Source organism: Mesoplodon mirus (genome assembly GCF_964341445.2).
Source record: "Mesoplodon mirus genome assembly, chromosome: 9".
NCBI lineage: Eukaryota > Metazoa > Chordata > Mammalia > Artiodactyla > Ziphiidae > Mesoplodon > Mesoplodon mirus.
Window position 1 is genome coordinate 88,765,426 of NC_138985.1, and position 9,873 is coordinate 88,775,298.

The window sequence follows — 9,873 nt, forward strand, 5'->3', positions numbered from 1 at the left end:
TTTTTCTTTTTTCTTGTCCCTCCTCCTCTTTTTTTACTACTGTGGTACTGATGTGCTTTCCGGTTGTTGATTCATCTATATTTTTATTTTTATATTCTTTCTAACATATCTCTGGGACAACACTAAATGGACCAACATTCGAATTATAAGGGTCCCAGAAGAAGAAGAGAAAAAAGGAAGGGTCTGGGAAAATATTTGAAGAGATTATAGTGGAAAACTTCCCTAACATGGGAAAGGAAATAGTCACCCAAGTCCAGGAAGCACAGAGAGTCCCATATAGGATAATCCCTAGGAAAAATACAAAAAGACACATACTAAATCTCAAATAAACAATCTAAACCTACACTTATAACAACTAGAGAAAGAAGAACAAAGAAAACCCAAAGTCAGTAGAAGGAAGGAAACCATAAAGATCAGAGCAGAAATAAATGAAATAGAAATGAAGAAAACAATAACAAAGATCAATAAAACTAAAAGCTAGTTCTTTGAGAAGATAAACAAAATTGATAAACACTTAGCCAGACTCATCAAGAAAAAAAGGGAGAGGACACAAATCAATAAAATTAGAAATGAAAAAGGAGAAATCACAACTGACGCTGCAGAAATACAAAGGATTATAAGAGACTACTACAAACAACTAAATGCCAATAAAATGGACAACCATGAAGAAATGGACAAATTCTTGGAAAAGTACAATTTTCCAAGACTGAACCAGGAAGAATTAGAAAATATTAACAGACCTATCACAAGTAATGAAATTGAAGCTTAGGTATCACCTCACGCCAGTCAGAATGGCCATTATCAAAAAATCTAGAAACAATAAATGCTGGAAAGGGTGTGGTGAAAAGGGAACTCTCCTGCACTGTTGGTGGAAATGTAAATTGATACAACCACTATGGAAAACAGTATGGAGGTTCCTTAAAAAACTAAAAATAGAACTACCATATGACCCAGCAATCCCATTACTGGGGATATACCCTGAGAAAACCATAATGCAAAAAGCGTCATGTACCACAGTGTTCATTGCAGCACTATTTACAATAACCAGGACATGGAAGCAACCTAAATGTCCATCAACAGATGAATGGATAAAGAAGATGTGGCACATATATACAATGGAATATTACTCAGCCATAAAAAGAAAACGAAATTGAGTTATTTGTAGTGAGGTGGATGGACCTAGAGTCTGTCATACAGAGTGAAGTAAGTCAGAAAGAGAGAAACAAATACCGTACACTAACACATATATATGGAATCTAAAAAAAAAAAAAAATGGTACTGATGAACCTAGTTGCAGGGCAGGAATAAAAATGTAGATATAGAGAATGAACCTGAAGACATGGGGTGGGAGGCGGAAGCTGGGGTGAGGTGAGAGTAGCATTGACATATATACACTACCTACCGAATGTAAAATACTTAGCTAGTGGGAAGCAGCAGCATAGCATAGGGAGATCAGCTCGGTGCTGTGTGATGACCGAGAGGGGTGGGATAGGGAGGATGGGAGGGAGGTTCAAGAAAGAGGGGATATGAGGACATGTGTATGCATATGGTTGATTCACTTTGTTGTACAACAGAAACTATCACAGTATTGTGAAGCAATTATACTCGAATAAAGATTTATTGAAAAAAAATTTACCAGAGAAGATATATGGGATGGCAAAGAACTACACCAAAAGTTGCTCAATATCATTAATCATTAGGGAAATGCAAACTTAAATCATAACAAAATATAACTATACACCCACTAAAATGACTAAAATTAGAAAGACTGACAATACCTGGTGTTGGTAAAGATGTGGAAAAATTGGAACCCTCATACTGCTGATGGGAATGTAAAATATGACAATCACTTTGGAAAATAATTTTGCAGTTATTTATATAGTTAAATATACATTTGCCCAACATATGACCCTGCCATTCCACTCTTAGGTATTTAGGCAAGAGAAATGAAATTTTATGCCTACACAAATACTTTTACATAAATGTTCTTAGCAGCATTACTTATAATAGTGAAAACTGGAAATAGTGCAAATTTCCATGACACATGATTGGGAAAAACCATTTGTGACATAACTATAAAATGAAATACTACACATAAGATGGAATGTAATAGTGATATATATACACAACAACTTGAATGAATCTCAAAAATATTATGCTGAGCAGAAACCTGACTAAAGAATACAAATACTAAAATATCGTTCTTATGATATTATAGAAAAGCCAAAGCTAATCACTGTGACAAAAGATAGTAGTTCCAGAGTGGGTGTCAGGGCTAGGGTAAGAGGGAAGAAATGGACAGTAGGAGAGCAGGATAATACGTTTGAGGTGATGGATATAGTCTTTATCTTGATTGTTGTGGTAGTTACTCAGGTATGTACATTATTCTAAATGCATTTAAATGTACATTTGAAATTAGTACATTTTATGTAAATTACAGAACAGTAAACTCGATTTTTAAAAATAGTGCTACAACAGGAGAAAGAAGGACAAACTTGATCCCATCCATTCAATCCAGTCTCTACATGAACCAGAGAGATCTATGAAAAATATGAAAATTGTTTTGTGCTTAAAATCCATCAAACACTCTTCATTGTCCTCAAGATAGCGTACCAACATTTTAGCATGGAATACAAGGTGCTTGGCTATCTGGCTCCCTCAAAATCTGCTGATTTCACCCTAATTTTCCAGATCACTTTCAGTTCGCTAGACACACTAAGCTCTAATTTCCATCCACATCATCGTACATGCTATTCTATCCACCCAGAGCCCTTTTCCCCTTCTCAAGCCAAGGCTGAATGTTACTTTCTTCCCTATTTGAGCACTGAGCTATGTATGAGGTCTATGAGTGCCTGACCCACAGTAGCTCCTCAAAAATGTTGAATAAATGAAAACCTAGATATAGGAATTTGGAGGTCGCTGAAAACAAACAGGATGATTTGTTTTTTCCAGAAAATTTTACTAGAAACATTATAATTCCCTGAATGATATTTAGCATTTCAACTTTGGGTTCAACCGAAAATACAGTATTCTGAAAAGTAAAACCAGTAATACTATAATTTCTTGTTTTATCCAAGGTTTAGTTGCATTTTACAAGTATAATCCTATTTAGTGGGAATAAGAGTCAGAGGCCCAGCTTTTATGAATATCCTTTATTTAGACAGCAAGAAATACCCCTAGAAACAGACTTGAAATATTCTTCTACCTGGGGTGCAGGGCAGAAGAGCAAGGAGCATCTGGATCATTTTCAAGGCACTTTATGGCTTGTGGAGGACTTTTTTGGAGTTACCTTAATCAATAGTTACAAAACCATTGTGATGTAGATAGCCAAGTATTAATCCTTTTTTTTTTTTTTTTTTTGTAAGAGAACTCAAAGACCCAAGGAGGTTAAGTGATTTTCCTATATACACACTGGAAGACCTAGAAATGTAACTATGGTCTCTGACTTTCCATAATTCCATTTTGCTAATAATGACAGAAAAGGAATCATATTAGTAATTTAGGGAGAACCCATGTGCAGTTTATGAACCTTTAAACCATTTAGCCTATAGCTTCTTGGGTGGAGATCATTCTACCCCATTCTGGAAAAGACACAAAGGTTGGAGTAATATGTTCCACACTACGTACTGGCTGAGTTGCCTTGGGCAAGCCACTTACACTTGCTAAATACCAGCTTCCTCCTAAGCAAAACTGGGAATATAACAGCAGAGATGCCATAGAATCATTGTGAAAACTCCTATATATAATGCATGTAAATAAACTATTAAAATACACGTTGCATAAAGTTAGCTTTTGAAATTATAATTGCCTGGTTAGGGGAGACAGTTACAGTGACCTCTGTAGAACACTGGGTATGAGAAGAAGCTGTAGAAAATCAGGATCACTTTTTTCATGTGAGAGCATTAAGGAATCACTAGATGGGCACTAGATGTGATCAATAGATCTACAGGTGATGAAATCTCTTACTGTGAGTGCAGAAATGGAGCTCGAAGAATTTTTCTGAAAGAAATAATTATAATCCCCCCAAATCAGAGATTTTGGCAATTGGCTTTTGCAATCTCTTCGCATATGGCTCCTGTTCTCACTACCTAAACGCCACCAAAGACTGTTGACATTTCATTGTTGTTTTCTTTGTTGCAGAAGAATTGTTTGGTCATTATAGAAAAAAATATACAGAACAAGAGTCTCATAATCTATCTGTATATAAAATTAATATTTTTGTATATGTTCTTTCTCTCTTTTGCGCAGATATTTCAAAAATAGAGATTCACCGGTGACTTTCGTCACGAAATTCAAGTGACTTTCTTGAATCTCCAATCTCTCTAAAACATTAACCCTCCCTTCATTCTTCATAAATTAGTCTTCCTTTGATTTAACACCTAATAGTAAACTTACCTACTTCTCCAAACTTAAAATTCAATATGTCTTAAAATGAAATATTCTGTCCCAAACGCTCTTTTCCTCTCCTGTGTCTTTTTCTTCTGTTAATAGCATCACCTCGTCCTTTTTCCTTTCCCATTGCCTGTATCCAGTTACCAAGTTCTCCACCACTCTCTCCCACCTCACCTCTCTTCTTTATTTCAGTGGCATTATCTTAGTTGAGGCCCCTTGTTACCAAATCCCCTGACATTTGTAAGATTCTCTTTTTACTATTTCCAGGCTCTCATTCCAATTCAGACTGAGCTCCTCAGTCAGATTCACCCTGTACAACATAATTCTGATCATTTTATCTCTGTTTAAAACCTGCAGTGACCAAGAAAAGCCCTAACTCTTCGGCATGGGCACACCAGGCCCTTACCATCTGGTCTCAGCTGCCTGCTTCACTGCTTTCCACGCATCCCCTTCACTTACTTTATTCCCCAGAAAGACCAGACTCCTACATACTTCCTACATGCTCTCCACATGGTCCTACTCCAGGCTTTCTTCCCACTGTTTATTTCTCGTTCAAATCTTGGTTTACCCCATATCCACATGTTGAAATACTACCTACATTTCATGGCTCAGACTAAATGACATCTCTACAAAGGACATTATGATGCTTTCATTTGGAAAATAATACTCTCATTTTCCTTTGTCTCCTGTGGTGAGTTCTTGCTAACGTTCTATAGAACTTGTCCCTTTCTATTTTGCATCACAAATAATTAAGTGCATAAAGTCCATCTGGACACACTGAGGAAAGTTGGTTCTTTACATGTGAATCCTCCATAATGTACAGTAACTTGTTCATGGTCAGGATTCATTAAACACTCACTGAATGAATGAATGAATATCTGACTTGAGCTGATGTGGAGTTAATAATTAGACTATGTCTATGATTTTCATAATCAGAACATCTTAATTTCAATATGCTTAGTAATAAAGGAAAAAAGACAAGTGTGTATTTCAGTGTTGATGTAGTATTTCTGCTACAGATGAGCGTGTATTTCTGCTCTATTATAGTAGATCTAATAAGGAAATGCATAAAAGATAAGAGGATAGGCTATTAATACCAAGAGTCTTTGGAAAAGAGTTCTCTGCTTTATTTCATTAGTGATATCAGTGAGAAATTATGCAAAGGATGTGTTGATGAGAATTAGTCTCTATAGGGTTATCCCGAAGCACTTTTACATCACGATATTGTAGAGATCGTATAAAGACTGTACCATTATATAACAAGAAATGAGTCTCTGTTAAAGAAGCCATTCTCCACAAAGCATAAACTGCCATACATTATGACGGCATTAGACTAAAACTTCATTTGGAAGGATTTTGTGGCCAACGTGTTTTCAGGTGTGAAAGCTCTGTAACCCTAATATTTTTTATCCTAATATTTTTTACCCTATTTCTAGGTAAGGTTTTGAGTCAATAGATAGATGAGCTCCCTAAAATATAACCTGAACTTTGGAGTATAAAAGCATTTACTCTAAGGATTATACAAGCAATAATTAATAACCTGGTTTAATACTGAAAAATACAAGAATATGAAGTTTTACAGTTTTTTTTCAAATTCCCAAAGCAGTGAGCTGAGAATACAGGGCAGCAATAAGCGTTCTAATATCTGGCAATTCCCCTACCACTCCTGTTCCTTCATTGCAATCGATTGATGAAATGACACATGTTCTAACTCTTACTTCTCTCCTGTCTCTTCACATATCTGCAGGCTTTCTATATTGATGAAGTTGCTGTGGAATCAGCATGAGTTCTGGGCTTCAAGGATATGTATGGGATAGAAGAGGGAGAACTGTCTGAATATATACCACACTAAATAAAAATGTTTTTACTGGGAAACTTTTCTAGGAACCCAACAGAAGAAATAGTCATAGGCTAAAGATAATTTTAACAGGAAGTGACTTCTCTCTCAGTCTTTTAGTTTTTTTCCTGTATAAATTACCCTAGGATTCCATGTGCTTTGACTGTCGTCAAAGTGAACTTCTTAATAAAGAGCCCCTTTGGCTATACTGGCTGACATTTTCTAAAACCTCATGAACTGGCATTTTATTCTAACAAGGATATAATAAACATTTAAATTTCTTTAAGGTCACGGAATAGAATTTAGGCATTTGGATTAAAATTATGCTGCTAAAATCTTGCATGTCTTGAAAAAATTTTAAAAGCAAAACCAATGTTCTAAAGTAATCCAATGTTTAATAATTCTGCATCAATTTATTTTCACTTCTAGCGGCTTTGGAGATTTGATTTTAATCAAGATGATGCTTATGAATATTTGGAAAAGAAATACAATAACACTCTGATATAATCATGATCATTTATATATCCCAAATAGCCCATCTGGCCAGAAAGAAAATGGCAGAATCTGTAAGGCAGTGTGCAGGGTTGCTTCATGCTAAGCTTAGCACTGCTGGAATCTATAACAGGTCATAAGCCAAATAAATACAAAAGCGGATTGAAGCCTCTTTTGTTTAACACTGGTCAAGATTAATCTTGTTAATATGCCAGTTTCTGAATGAATATCAAATAAAAGTTTAAAGGTCCACACACTCACTTGTAACCAGGGAAATGTAATGTAAAAATGTCATGTTTTATTCACCAAAAGATGAAAATGAATGAGAAAAGAATGAAGATATCTGATGTTGGCAAGAGTGTAGAAAAATCATATTCCCAGGAATCTTTGGCGGTAGACTAAATTGATATGGCCCATTTGGAATTTTTTTAAAAGGTATAAACATTTAAAATGTATTCCCTGTAAGCAGGAAATTCCATATCTGTAATCTTACCCTATTGAAATCTGTGCTAAAACAGTAGGATTAATAACGAACATTGATTCAGTGCTCTGTATGTTCCAGCATTGTTCTAAGTGCTTTACAGACATTAGCTCATTTTATTATCACCATAACTCCATGGGGTAGATACTATTATTATCAAGAAACTGAGGCCCAGAGCAATGAACTGTGTGCTCAAGGGCATACAGTAGTGGAGTCAAGACTCCAACACTGGACCCAGCATTCTTAACCATTACATCTCATTGCTTCTTTCAGTAGAGCTACATGTGTTGCACACGGCACAAAAGGCTACTCATTGCAGCACTATTTGTAATAGAAAAAAATTGGAACCATCAACAGGAAAATTATTAAATGAATTACAGGTATTTCCAACACGTTAAACTTCTGCCAAACTTCCATCTGACACAAGCCTATAGAAATGCTTGAAATATACAATAATTTTTTTCTTTTTTTTTTTTTTTTTTACTCTAGGTGCCCATGGTTGTGTTTATCTTATTTGTCAGCCCTTGGTGCATTATTATCAGTGGTCTCCACGTGGCATGGTTCTTGTTTTGTTCATTAGTTTTCTTTTTCCTCTCTCCTCTTTCCTCTGTTTCTTCGTCCCTCTCCAGGCATTTGTTGCACAGACTGTAGCTGGTGTGTTCTTACAAAAGATGGATTGTTGTTTGTATGCATATTTTAATGCACACAAAAGAACTATGTTATATATCTTGTTGTGATTTCTACTTTATTCATCTAGCAATATATTTTCAAGATCTATCCAAGTCACTGTGTATATAATTAATCTGTTGCTTGTACTGATGCATGTACCACAAGGTGAGCAGCAACACAATTTAGCATCTGCTTCTCTCTTGGTGGATGCCTGCATTGGTGCAATTTCCCGCCAACAAAAATAGCACCCTGCTGAGCTTTCCCACACATGCCTTCTTTCGGATCCACTGAGCATTTCTTTGGACTGTACACACAGGAACAGAACTGTTGGGTCTCACAGAGTAGGTGAAAACTTATTGTACAATAACTAAGTACTGCCAGACTGTTCTGCAGAACGCCTCCTCCAATGTTCTCCTTCAGCAGAAGTACATGAATATTCATAAGGCCTCATACCCTACTCACACCTGCCATTAGCCAATGTTCTTATTTTTGTCAGTCTAATAGCAGTGACATGATACCTCACTGTTTTAGTTTCATTCTGAAAATCAAATTAAACATATCCAAACTTTAAAAAGTAGAAACAGGAAATCTGGTGGTACAAAAAATAAAAGGGGAGCCCAGAGTCAATGCTGACGTTCTGTTGCTCCATCATAAACTGGATGCATCTATAGACCCACTCCTATATGAAGATATGACCTTGAGTTTCACGAGATTCTTGCATACAGCTGAGATCCTGTGTCCTAGTTTGAGTTTTTCCAGAAGCAGGATGTGAGACAAAAATTTAAGTGCAAGTAGTATACACAATATAGAAGTGGAAGGCAGGCATTATAGGACACATTAATTAGCCAGCCCTTATGGTGTACAACTGGGGATTAAATCTGCAGGGAAACACATATGTTAGAATGACCCCACCCAAAGGGCAAGGGACTGGGAAATATATACACAAATGCCAGAGAATTATTGATTGAGAGCTGCTCCTTCTAGAAGTGTTAATTCCTCTGCACTTCAGGGCTGCCTGTGTAATAGGCATGGAGATGCAGATACAGTCATTGAAGTCAGCAAGAATAAGATGCATAGGACACTGATACAATCTCCTTGCACCACTCTGATTCATTTGACCCAACATTGAGTTTCCTCCATTCTCTCATTGCTTCTTCCAAGTGCCATCCAGTTACAATTTCTCAAAATAAATTTACAACAGGTTTAGTGAGGAGAGTTATAGTTGATCCTAAGGCCATGACTGATAGACATTATCTGCCTTTGCTACCATTCATTCAAGACTCTCCTACCCCTTGGTTAGCGCTTGTGCTCATGACCATTGCCAGCCCCATGGAGTAACCTGGACCGTCCTGCCTGAGTGGTTGAGGACCAAGTTACCTTGGTTTTGTCAGGCTAGAGTTGCTGCAATTTCCCCTTTAAGACTGTGACTGGAAAAGGGAAGCATCAGAAAGAATATTTTTCTGTGTGTCTGTTGTGTTGAAGAGCTCAAAATGACAGGCAGAAGCCATTACGTTAGGTTTAATGAAACCTTACTATGTCTTCTGGGACAATCATTACTCTTCTGGGAACGTAGAGTCTGAACTTATCGGGGAGGGGATAGGAAGTAAAAGTTCCCCAAGTGAGCAGGGTCACTCCTAGGCCCACTGTTGGGTCCTAGATCTATATAGTGGTAGAGTGAATACTATATAATTACCATTGGTTAAAAGTGTAAATTTTATCTTGATAAATTGAAGCTGTTTATACCCTATGACCAGTGATTCTGGATGATGAGGTATTATAAACCCTAGGATATGTTTACAAGGAGACCCAAGATACTTATTGCAGCATGGCCTGTATTAGTGAAAAACTGGAAATAATATGAAAGAAAAGTGATAACAGCAGTATCATCAAAGTCCTTACTTCCCCAATCTTGGTTTTTAACTTCTTCTATTATTACCAATTCCTGCCATAAAAGATTTAAGTAAGAATTTGATATATTGGTTGTAAAATGCTTAGCATGGTG